Below are 12,973 nucleotides of genomic sequence, written 5' to 3'. Positions count from 1 at the left end.
AATGTAGCCAGTGCAGGCTTCAAACTCGCTCCCCTGTCTACAGCCCCGGGGACCTCGAGTTCAGCACATGGTCTCACTGCCTTCGGTACCCTCATGTTCAGACTGGTAACCTGGGAGTCTCAAGTACCTCTGTGAGGACAGACGGGGCAGTGCAGCTCTCCAGCCTCTTCTGGAGCTCGGAACAAAGCAGTCAGTCAGGAGGTGCAGCTGCTGCTTCTAAGATAACTTTAAACCGCAAAGCATATGGAAAGTAGAACACAAAGAGTTCTTTATTCAAAAGAACTCTATTTTCTATGTTGTGCCTTCAATTTTTAAAAGACCAGAAAGCAAAGAAAGTCTTTTGACATAAAAGTGGCTGATATTTACAAGCATAAAAACAAACATCTGCTGTAATTTACCTGTACAGATGATCTTCCTTTGCTCTCACGTCAATGAAACATGAGCTCTTCTGCAATTTTACAAAGTGTAGTGCAAATGGACACTTTGCAGAAATATAATTTCTTCTCCCCTAAGTGAGTGCTTTTTCAATCTCATACGGCACCTTTTTAGAAAACAGCTAGTGGAAGGCGAGGCAAGAGCACTCCCACCAAAGCCAGGATCTCTGAAGTCCCAGCTCAGCTGTTTAAAAGCCTCTCCCTCGGGACTTCCCTGGTGGTCCACTGGTTAAGAATCTGCCTTCTGGATGCAGGGGGCATGGGTTTGATCCCTGGTCAGGGAACTAAGATCCCACATGCCTCACAGTGCAGCAATAAATAAAAATAATAAATAAATCTTTAAAAAAAAAAAAGCCTCTCCCTCTATGCGGTATCTCCCCACTGCATACATTAGTGCAAACTCTTGGATTATCTTTATCAAGTTAGTTGTAGGCAGAGATCCTGTCTTAAACAAAAGACCACATAACTTGCCTCTGTTCTGTGTTTCCGAGGGGTGGGGAAGGAAGATTAACTTACAGATTTTTTTCGTATTTGAGGACAAGTGACTCAGAATGCACCTATTCAAGACAGCAGATAAACGTGGCTTCAGAGTCAGGCTGAGGGCCAGCTCTGCCGGTGACCCTGTGAAGGGCACTTCATCTCTCAGAGTTTTGGTTTACTCTTGTGTAAAGTGGAGTTAACTCCATCTGAAGCAAAAACTGAATGAGCCAGAGCATAAAGCTTCCTGTAGGGTCCCCCACAAGCCCTCACAGCCAGAGGCCTGTCCCAGACGGCAATGCCCGGCCTCTGCTATGCCCTCTTCACTGGCTGCCAGGCTCCTTAGCTGATGACACCTTCACTGGTGCAGAGGGCACAATCACTTCGATAATTAAAGCATCATCATGTCACAGCTAAACAGCACCCAGGTAGGCCCTCTCCCTCCTCCAGCAATCAGCCAGCTACAGAACCCACTAATAGCAGGCCTGGAGGTCTACGTGGGCTGTGGAGCCTGCTCTGTGGTTCTGAAGACCACAGCTCACACTTGGCACACTTAGTTGGCGACAACATAATTGGATACTATGAAACACAAGCATTGTTTAAAATATGAAAATATTCACAAACTATGGCTTGGGTATCACTTTACAATAATAAAATCTCATGTATTCAGTAGGAAACGTCAAAGCACTAGCCACAGTTTATTCTCTATGTTAAAGACCACCCTGCAGGTCGCAGCAGAGACCCCCCATAACTGGGCTCTCTAAGAACTATGGACTCAGGCTGAGGCCCACATGGGGTCCTGGCTGGCCAGCCTCAGGCAAAACCACTGACCCTCCAGACCTCCCTCTTATCCTCCTCTGGAAAATGAAGAGGGGAGCAGACCAACAAGGCTGTTTTGAAAACAAAATGAGGGCTATGGGAAGATTCCTAGTAAACTGAAAATGCCTATGAAACCAAACTGTTATTTTAATTATAGAGTCAACTTATTGCTTAAATATTAATTTTTAAAGTAAAAAGGCAATGTAACAGTGTGGAAATCAAGAAGAAACTTTCCATTATTCTACAACCTTAACTATAGTCACTGTATATTGTTTTAATATTTTACACATGTGATGAATGTACCTATTGCTTTACAATTTGCTTTTTCAAGTCTTTATATTTTTCATTACCTGAGTAGGAGCTATTGTCACCATCAAACAGGGTCCCTTCCAACTCTGAGTCGCTAAAGCCAGTCACAACACCAAAGGTCAGACTTTCTAAAAGCCTATGTAACACTCAACTCAAGCATAGAATCACCAGCCCAGATGGGAACAAGGCCTCTGGGTGGCAGGGATACCCTCAAAATCCAGGGAGGATAAGATCGCCTTCAGGCCTTCACCCCAACCAAGGGGACAGAATCAGAGAGAAGCTTAGAGGAAGAGAAGAGACAAGACAGGCCTTGTAAGTGGCAGGATGGGAGGGCATTCCAAGCAGGATTGGAAGCCTCGTCCACATCAACCACCCCAACAGCATCCCTGTGACCTTGAGTCACCAAGGAAAGGTCTGAGTATACTGAACAGACTTAGGCTGAGAAAAGAATAATGCATCTTAGGATATTCAGTAGAATTGGATAGTGTAACATCAGTTTGAGACCTTTAAAGGTGTATTTTCTCTTAATTAGCCAAATCACTCAGTAGGCACTGCGCTTTGAGGGATACCAATGGTACTGGGTTGGCACCACAGACCAGGCACAGGTGCTGAGCTCAGGGTCTACAGTCCATTCCCACACATTGCCCTCCTCAAGTCATACAAGGAGGGGCTCCCTGGTTTGGGAGATGTTGAAGCATTTGGCCAAGGAAATTGCCTAGTAGTGGAGCCAGAACTCAAACCCAGGGCTGTGTGGCTCTGAAGCCATGCTACCTGCTCTATCTACTGCAATATTACTTTTTCTTTCTTTTCTTTTTTTTCTTTTTTGCAGGAACTGGCAGTGAAAGATACACACTAACTGCATGGATCTGTGAGCATAAGCCATATAAAAAGAGAAGCAGAACCCAGGCAGCTGCTGTATTACCAACATAAATACAGGCAAAGAAATTGAGTCAAGACTGATGCCAACCCCACTGTGGAAACCCCTCTCATTAGAGATTAGCACTGCTTCCTAAGAACTTCCACGGAAATCCCTGAGCCTCCAGGACATAAGTGACTTTTGTTAAAACGAGCCACTTGAAACACCCCTCCCACATCTGCATCCCTGACTTCTCGCCTGAAGTCTCACTCCTGTGCAAAGCTTCAACCTGCTATGTCTGCTACCCCAAAATGGCTCCTCCATCCTCCAGAAGGAGGCCCAAAGCCTTGCCTGGCCTACAAGGCAGGTCACACTATCTGAAGCCTGCCCACCCTCGGGGGCCCCTCTCACACCTCCACATTCTTTACAACTCCATACCTCTGCCTGGGACTCTCCTTCCAGTCATTGTCCGCCTGGAGAGTGGCAAAACCACTGCAAGGTCACCTCCCTGAAGGTGAGCTCTCTGCGGTGTCCTGAAGGCAGTCACATCCACCCTCCTGTCTGCCCCTCCTTTGTACATACTCCCATCTGCTACTGTCACAAAGATAGGATCGCTTCTAAGCTCACCTCCTGACCGAGAGTCACCTGAATCTGAGTATCCTAGAACTGCCAGTAGAGCCAAGCATCAGGGGCACCGCACACACAGTGGCCAGGAAGGCTCCCTTCAACCCACCTTGCATACTCCCCTCATCAGTGCACACTCCCTTCAAACAGCTCAGGAAATGAAATTTAAATAAAAAGCAGGAACTTTGACACAGCAGCCTAATGGAGTTCCCCAGCTCACTACTAACAACTCTGCTACTCTATCAATATTTAAATCACAGACTGGCCTCTGGAAGAAAAGAGCCAACAGAATGCAAGTTTCCTGGCCACAGTGTGTGTGTGCATCATAGCGTGCATGTGCTCAGTTGCTCAGTTGTGTCCGACTCTTTGTGACCCTGTGGACTGTAATGCACCAGGCTCCTCTGTCCATGGGATTTTCCAAGCAAGAGTACTGGAGCTGGTTGCCATTTCCCTTCTCCAGGGGATCTTCCTGACCCAGGTCAGAGGAGGGCCCATAAAAACTAGCAGAGTTCACAGCAGGCAGTATAGTTAACTGGATGCCACCTCTGCCCAGTGGCAGCTGCCTGGAGTTTACCCTTCATCACCAGCCTTGCCCTCTGACAGCCTCAACTCACCATTGCCTCTTGCGAGCAATTCCCAGGAAGCTGACACATGACATCAGGCTTTATGTTGGACTTCAGTGAGTCTGTCCATGTCTGCCTCGTTCTCTCCAGTATTCTAAAGAAAAGCACTGTGAAATGAGCAAATAACCCTTTTCCACGCCTGGAGAGTTGGCCAGTCTCCTTACAGGTATCAGACGTAACAAGACACATATGTATACTACATTTGAGAGGTATGTACTGTAGACCATCCTATTTCCTCCAAGTCTGATTCTTCAACACATATTCATTATGATGAGTCTTTTCATCAGTAATAAACCACTTATATCTGTGAGGCTTTATAGTTTAGTATACTTTTGTATACACAACTTCTTTACATAGCTGATACTTTGTACTCTGTTAATAAACTAAAAAACAAAAAAAAAAGTCCCTAAAATATTCAGAATCTGACCAGAGGGCCACAGGAAGCCACTTTTGGATAGTCACGGTGGTTGGCACAATCCACACCTGACTCTCAAACACCCTCCCAACCCCCCCCTCCACCCACCCACCCAGTGGCTCTGGGCTTAGGGAGGCGCCTCTCAGGCTGCAGGAAAAGTCTCATCTATGAGGACATATTTGCCAGAACAAGTCAAATGTTAGGAATTTTCTCTTAACATTTATTTCACAAGTTTCTCAAGTGCCATGCAATTGGAAAGTAATCATTTCAATGTACGCTTTAATCAATAAACATGAAACAAGTATGCTCAAAACACTCAAGTCCTACAAACGTTTCCCAGTGAAAAGTATGGCATAAAAAAAAAAATAACAAAAACATAATAAGTAACCTTTTGACAGTCAAGAAAGGTGTTTAGTGATCCAAATTCAGACCAAAAAAAAAAACCAGTCCTTTCAGCAGATGAACAAATATTTCCTCTGTAAGTGACACATTCTGAGATATTTACACTGCCAAACATAACTCATAATGACAACCACCAAGGAAGCTAAACCTAATGGAAAAACCCCAGGCTGGCAATCAGGAGTCCTGACTCTGGTCCCAGGACAGGCTGCTGGCTGTGTAATCCTGCTAAAGTGGTGGCCAGGCCTGGTACCCCTCTCTCTAGGGGAGAAGAATATGCCTATCCTAAGAAGGAGTATCCATCACCACCCACACCACTCAGAAATGTTTGGGGGATTAAAAAAAAAGAGAGATGAAAATGCTCTGGAATGTGTCTTCCATAAATACGAGGCATTATTATTATTAGCTCAAAGATGACCAGGAAAATAGAATTATAGAATATCAAAGGTGAGAGGGAGCTTAGAGGAGATGATCCAGGAGTTCCTAATCTGGGGTCCAGGACTCTGATGCTGTCCATAGGTGTGCTTTCTGGGAAGAAGTCTGTACTTGTTATCAGTTTCTCAAACGGTTAAGAATCTCTCAGGCTCTCCTTTTACAAACATAAAAACTGAGACCCTAAGGTATGTGACTGTCCTGGGCTCAGGACTAGTCAGGAAAAGGCTGGACTGAGCCCAGGGCTCCTAGTCTCCATCTACAGTCTACAATCCCACTCTACAACCCCACATTCCAGGGAGGAAAAAAGTCACATAAATCTCATATAGCCATAGAGCACATTGATATTACACAAACCACTGCATATGTTCTTTCTAAAGTTATAGCAAAATTTCCCTCCTTTCATTTTCCTTAAGGCTTCTTGCTGAGGCCTTTGATCACTGAGACAGCATTTTATTCATTTCTACACCCTTATATCTTGTTCTTTCAGTCCCTAATGCCAGGACACTCTCAAATGACATTTTAATATTGAAACTAAAGCTTTTATTCTAGGAAACAAGAAAACTAGAATCCATGATGCTCGGTTTTACCAAGCAAACAGATAAACATACAATCATGGGAATAAATGCAAGATAATATACTAAAGTAATGCATTTTTGTCATGTTGTGTCTTTAATCAAAATACTAAAGCTTGTGCTCTTAGATGGCCATTGTCCCTGAAATAGTTACCTTTGGAACTACATGTATGCCAGGAATGTTGCATTGCACAGAATGTTTTGAGTTCTTCTTTAAAGATCATCTCCAGTCGGCAGAGCACAATCGTTTGAATACAAAAATCTGAAGGAATTCCTACACAGCCATCCCAGGGACAGAACTGAGCCCAGCAGCAATCAGATTTCAGGCACTGACATGCCTTCAGGTGTGTGAAGGATCCCAGCCAGGGCCATAAAGAAAGGTCTCTACGCATGGAATGCAAACTGACTTCCTAACGAAGGCACTGCTGTGCTGCCTTCAGGTATGCGGCTGCACTTCCAAACAATCTTAATTGGGGGAAGAAAAAAAGGGTGCCAGCACCATCGCTCACATGAATGTGGCCATTACCCAAATAATCTACAGGGTGGCCTTGACAAAGTCACCAGCACAATCTGATGGCAGATAAGGCAGGCCTGAGTCAGATGAGAGGTCCAGGTGAGGGTGGCCAGAGAGCACTTGGTAAAAGCTATCATGATCTCTAAACACAAGCTGCTCTTACTATTATTAAGGAATCTGTGCCATCTTTTTGATATTCCATAACATCCTGGACTCAACTGTGACCCAGTCAGAGGAAGGAAACCTGAGCATGAGGCCCTTAACTCGTCTGAACAGACTTTCAAGTGGATAAACAAATGAGAAAATTTAAAGACAAATGCCCCTCAGCTCCCACCCTAGAAAATACCTGGCCATCAGAAATCTGGACTGGGCATCCAGGACTGGGGAAAGCTATATGTTTCAGCAACAAGCTGTGTTCAAAACCCAAGTATTGCTTTTTATACATACCTACTTTTAGATTATTTAAATCTTATGACCTATATCTTACACACTGAGGGCTAAAAATAATACAGTTCCAGTTCCCCAACAGTGTGAGTTAAGAATGACATTTCCATTCAAATGAGTTTTCATTCTTCTCCCAAAAAGTGAATTCGGAGTACAGACCTAATCTCTCATCCGTTCTTCTGTGCTTCATTCCTTTCCCACGTAATAAATATCATCAATCTCATGGCCAGTTTCTTTAAAGCTCTCAGACAATTGTCAAGAGAAAAACACAGCACAGAAAAGTTTTTGATGTAGTGGTCTCATATCTCAACTAACATAACTTCACCAAGGAGATTGTGAAACTCTAGAACGAAGTTTAAGTGCACACGTGCACACAGATTATTGTTTCCCACATAACTCAAGAGAAATCCCAGTTGCAGTGGCTCCCCTTCAATGATTGTACGAGGAGGCTGCTGGCAGGCTGGTTATTCAAGTCGAATAAGAAATTTCAGGCAGGAAGGGGAAGGCCAGCATTCAAGAGACTATCTGCTTGGTTCCCTTGCCCGGGGCTCCAACCTGCCCATCCTTCAGCATACTGGGAATACTGGAGATGAAGGAACCGCAGAGAAAGGAGATAACCGGTGTGAGCTCACCACTTGGAGTCCAGGTTTAAAATCTCTGAGCTGGCCTCCTGATTTTCATCAGGACAGCCAGGGAGTGTTTGGTAAACAGCATAATGAGTAGCCGTGGAGACTCAGAGCAGCCAACCCTCCTTAACCACAGAAATACAGGACAACTGGGGTAAAGGAGAGAAAGGGAAGACCCAGGACTGGTGCACAGACCCCACCTGGGGGCCATCTTCCCTCAGGCGTCCAACCCTCCTTAACCACAGAAATACACGACAACTGGGGTAAAGGAGAGAAAGGGAAGACCCAGGACTGGTGCACAGACCCCACCTGGGGGCCATCTTCCCTCAGGCGTCCAACCCTCGAAGGCTGCAGCTGTGTGTGGGACCCGAGGAGACAGCAAAGCTCGCTCCCCTTGACCAACTCTGTCTGAAAAGAAAGCCAGCCTCCTCCGGTGGAAGCTGAAACCCAAAGGGCCGCTGAAACGGAGCGGCAGAAATCACTACCTCTCCAATCCCAGGCCTCTCCGGATGCCCCAGCAGGCTGGAAACCCCAGAGGAGGAAGGGAGCTCCGGTTTCTAAAAAGTACGGTCTGGGAAGACTCCTTGGGCCAACGGGGCAAACGCCCCCAGCCTCTCTCCTGCCTGTCCCCCAGCCCTAGAACCTGATCACAAAGAAGGGCTTGCACCCCACGCCCCCACCCCCCATGTAGAGGCGGGTGAGGGACTGGGAGGGTGGGGAGGAAGGAAATGGAGGACGGTCATCAAAGCTCCCCTAAACCAGCGCATCCGCATAAGTGTCCCGCCTGCTCTGGCCGCCCCTCCCCTCCAGGACACCCGAGGACCCGGCCCTGCCTTCTAAGTGACGCCGACCGGCCCGCCGCCTCCTCCTGCGCTCCCCACCGCCCCCCTCACCCCAGGGAACCCCCGCACCACTCGGCTTCCCCGCCTCCCCTAGCTAAGTCCCTCAGAGTCTTCCATCCCGCTTCGGCAGCAGCACTTTGACCTCCACGGGTCCCGCTCCGCAACTTCTGTCTCAGCCGAGCTGAGGAGGACTGGTCCGCTCCCCTGTGGCGCACCCCGCTCCCCGCCCAGACCCCGCACCCCACCTCGAAACCCGGCCCCCGCGCGCCCTCCGGAGGCCCCTCGACGTCCCCTTCAGCGCTCCCGTCGGCCCCCGGACGCCGTTCAACACCGGCCCCCCACCCCCCGCTCCCCAGCGACTCGCCCCCGGACGCCCCTCAACACCGCTCCCCCACCCCCAGCTCCCTCAGCGACTCGCCCCCGGATGCCCCTCAACACCCCTACCCCGCCCCCCGCTCCCTCAGCTACAGGAAGTTCGCGCGCGGGCGACGCGGCCCCAGAGGCTGCCCTCAGGCGCGAGCGCGGCCGCGGCCTGACAGGGCGCGGGCCCGGTTGCCAACAAGCGCCCCGCGTCCGTCCCCTCAACCCCCGCACCCCGCGGAGCCCCAACCGTCGCGGCGCGTCCCTCACCTGGGCCGCCGCTCGTCTCCCGACACTCGGCGCGCCCCGCTCCGGCCGCGACTGCGTCTCCAAGCCCCGGCTCCGGCTCCCGCTCCGGCCCCCGGCTCCCGCCCTCGCTCCGGCCGCGCTGCCCCGGCCCTGCCCTAACCCAGCCGCTGCCGCTCCTGCCGCCAGCCCCGAACGCCCCGCCCCCGCCGCGCCTGCTGTGCTCTTCCCATTGGCTGCTGAGCGTCGGGCCCCGCCCCCACGGCACCTTCGGCTCCCCTGAATGGGCCGGAGGAGAGCCGAGGCGGCTCGCCCCCTAGCGAGCCAAAGGGACCTCCCCTGGGCCTCATTGGCGACTTCGCCTGTCCATCAAAGGAGGGGGCGTGCCTACTTAGCTGATGAGAGGGCGGTTGGGGTCACTTTCCCCGAGTCGCTCCAAAACTGTGGGTCCGTGAGACTTTCTCCCAGGAGCCAGAAGTGTTTCAGCTTTGCGGGCGCGCCGAGATGGGGGCCGAGGGAGGGTGGCACCGCGCTTAATGGGAATTCAGGGAAGGTAGTCTTTCTGAAAGTTTCCTTTCCGACGGCACTCACAGACACCAGTGTCATCAGGGCTTCTTAGATTCACTTGAGCCGGCTTAGTTTTTAAAAGCAGGACAGAGAGCGGTGTGTGGTCGCGCATGCGCGTGTCCGGAGCTCACGCGAAGGTTTGGGGATCCCAGGCCAAGTAACTTCCTAGTGGTGCGGCGACCCAGGGTAAACAGTAAATAAATGGCAGAAGCAGGGTCAGCAGTACCCCAGGCCTGTACTAGTTCCACAACAACCGCCTTGAAATTCAGCCGGGCGATGGTGCTGCAATATGGAAAAACGCTTAAACTAAAATGCTAAAAGGAAAAGCCGGATAGGAAATGGCGGGGACTCTTAACACTGCTACTGTGTTTGCACAAGGATAGAAGACTAGTCGACAGAAACAGAGTGGGTTTTTTTCCCTTTCTAAAGTATTTGTTTGGTTGCAATGTGCTTGTGATAATAATCATTGAGAAAGAGGGAAAGAAAGGTCACCACCATGCTGTGCCAGATCCAGCTACTGTCAAGAAGTCCCCACCATTCTCCAGGAATCAGCCCACAGGGGCCACTCTGCCACCCAGAACACCTCTGGGTCACATGTACAGAACCCAGTCCTCAGCTGAGGTCTCCCAGGCCTCTGAGATCTGGGTAAATTGCGGTTTGCACCACTTTACCTGTGAAGATCCAAAGTCAGTCCCATGGTTTCTGAACAAGTCTCCATCGCCCCTCCCTCCAGCCTCCTGCTCTTTCCCACATGCCCGCTGGTCCTTGTCATCATCCCATCTCCAGCTGCACACACAGAGTCCCCCTTCACACTAAGCTCTGGGGAGGCCAGCAGGGGTTCCTGCAGCCCAGACCCCACGGGGAGGCATCAAACCTGGCACTGCCTGGCAACACAAGACACCTCTTGAGCCCTTTTGGCCTCTTGACCCTGAAGCCACTACCTGGCCACCTGACCAAGGCAGGCCTCTGGCCTCTGGCTACCTTCTCTTCTCTCTCCTCTCTTCTAAAGACAAAAACAAAATTCCTATCATTGCTTTCCCCAGCAGTTTGAGGCTGATCAGCTCTTTGAGTCTCACCTCTGTCCCCACAGCTTATCAGAGGATTTTTCCCAAGAGAGCTTTCCTTTCCATTTCGTGAACATTCCAACTTTGACCCCCACAGAAATTTCACAATGTTGCATCCAGCCCCCTCCTATCAGATCCAAACAGCCCTGAAGCGCCGTCCTGCCTCTGCTCCTTGAGCACGTCACTGCCACTCTCTGTACCTCTGTGTCTCAGTTTTTAGCATGCGGGCGATGGCAGGGCCCCCCACCACACAGGATGAGGAGTACGTGGGGCCGTCAGGTGAAAGTGAGGGGAGCCGCTCTGGCCGTGCGGGTGTGGGTGCTTGACATCTCATCAGTTAATGTAGTTGCGCTCTGTCACTGTCATTTGGCTCCCTCCTCCTCGCAAAACGTGCTCATTACCTAAGTCTGGGGCAAAGGCTGACGGGTCCTTTATTAGCCATTTCCTACTAAACAACTGGGATAAACAGCCAGCCCAAGTTAAAACCTACTTTCACAGGGACTTCCCTGGTGGTTCAGTGGCTAAGACTTTGCATTGCCAATGCAAGGGACCCAGGTTCAATCCCTGGTTGGGGAACTAAATCCCACATGTTGCAACTAAGATCCGGTGCAGTCAAATAAATGGTGCGCAATCACTTCAGTCATATCCGACTCTTCATGACCCCATGGACTGTAGCCCACCAGGCTCCTCTGTCCATGGGATTCTCCAGGCAAGAATACTGGAGTGGGTTGCTAAGCCCTCCTCCAGAGGATTTTCTTGGCCCAGGTATCCAAACTGCATCTCTTGCGTCCCTTGCATTGGCAGATGGATTCCTTACCACTGCACCCAATCAAATGAATAAAATAATTTTAAAAATAGTTTCACAGAGAATAAAACAGTCTCCAAAAAAATTAAAATGTCCAGATACAGTTATGGTACAGTGGTACAGGTACATCTTCCAAGAAAAAAATTCAAAATCTGTGATAGATACTTATTTGATTGATAATTACAATGTTTAGAGAATGTGCAGGACAGGGAATAGGGTGGATTCAGGCTGGGATGGACTTGAGTTCTGTCTTGCTTCCAGGAAGACCCAGCAAGGACATCAGACCTAGAAAAGGCCTCTCAGTGGTCCCCAGAGGGTTACCATATTGAGTGTGTGAGTGTTCAGTCACTCAGTCCTGTCCAGCTCTTTGCGACCCCTTGGACTATAGCCCACAAGGTTCCTCTGTCCACGGGATTTCCCAGGCAAGAATACTATAACTGGGTTGCCATTTCCTTCCTGGCCCAGGGATTGAACCTGACTCTCCTGTGTCTCCTGTATTGCAGACAGATTCTTTACTATGGAGCCGCTGGGGAAGCCCTGCCATATTGAAGGCAGTGATATTTAACTGAGCCAAGGTGAATGGAAAGGATGAGCAAAGGCCCAGAGGCGAGAGATCCTGCTGTCCAGGGAGACAGGTGGGTTCTTCTTGGCTGGAGCATGTACCCGAGCAGTGAGTAGCCATGCAATTCTGGCAATCTGTTTTGCCACTCCAGGTCTCAGTTTTCTCAACTGTAAAATGGGCATAATCACAGAGTCTAGTGTTTAGAGAAATTGCCAGGATTCTTGAGGTCACTCCTGTGACGCTCTTAGGACATAGCTGATACAGTCAGTGGCTGTTAAGTGTTTTACAAGGACCTCTTTGCAGTTTGTAAAAGTATTCTTTTTAAAAATTTGTGATTGGCCTTTCAGCAGCTGAGAAGCTGAGCAGATGGCCTGAAGAAGGACTTTGGATTTCATTGTCCTCCCAGCACTTCGACCCTCTCCTGAAGCCCCTGGCTAAAATGGTTTGAACCCAGAAAAAAAAAAAAGAATGTGGTTGGGACTTCCTTGGTGGTCCAGTGGTTAAGACTGAGCTTCCACTGCAGGGGTTGATGGTTTGATCCCCAACCTGGGAACTGAGATCCCTCAAGCCAAGCTCACTGCAAAAAAAAAACAAAAACAAAAACATGTGATTAAAAAACAAAACAAAAGGAGAACATGTACTGTGCACCAAGTGCTAGTACTCTGGAGACATCAGAGTGTTAACTGTTGGGGCCAGAGAATACGTCTCTGGATACACCTTGGAATGAAGTGCTCCCTGCCAAGTTGTGTAAAGATCTGAATTCCTTATAAATGTGTCATTGACTAGGAGACAGCTACCCCGGCTTTCTTCCTTTGATTAGTTCTGCTCCATGCTGGCCTGCGCACATCTGCTCACATAAAGGTGTACCAGCAAGTACAGGGCTCCCCTCATACCTGCCACACTCAAGTCAGCACCACTGGGCAAGACACCTGGGCCTGGAAATCACTCCCTTCCAAAGTCAGCAGGATATGGTCAGCATC

General features: G+C 49.3%; 1 protein-coding gene and 1 non-coding gene across 2 annotated transcripts in view; one reads left to right on the top strand and one right to left on the bottom strand.

Annotated features, from left to right (window-relative positions):
* PACSIN2 (protein kinase C and casein kinase substrate in neurons 2) overlaps positions 1-9,136 on the bottom strand; it is a 110,483-nt gene extending 101,347 nt beyond the window's left edge. Inside the window, exon 1 of the mRNA XM_061124380.1 lies at positions 9,020-9,136. The gene's annotated coding sequence lies outside the window, so the exon portion shown is untranslated. The remainder of the gene's footprint in view (positions 1-9,019) is intronic.
* A 1,993-nt stretch (positions 9,137-11,129) lies between these two features.
* TRNAG-GCC (transfer RNA glycine (anticodon GCC)) lies at positions 11,130-11,202 on the top strand. The gene has a single exon. It is a non-coding gene; the product is annotated as a tRNA-Gly (tRNA).
* Positions 11,203-12,973: the final 1,771 nt, after the last annotated feature.

Source organism: Dama dama, chromosome 22 (assembly GCF_033118175.1).
Source record: "Dama dama isolate Ldn47 chromosome 22, ASM3311817v1, whole genome shotgun sequence".
In the NCBI taxonomy this organism is placed as follows: Eukaryota; Metazoa; Chordata; class Mammalia; order Artiodactyla; family Cervidae; genus Dama; species Dama dama.
This window is presented reverse-complemented; position numbering and strand designations above follow the sequence as displayed.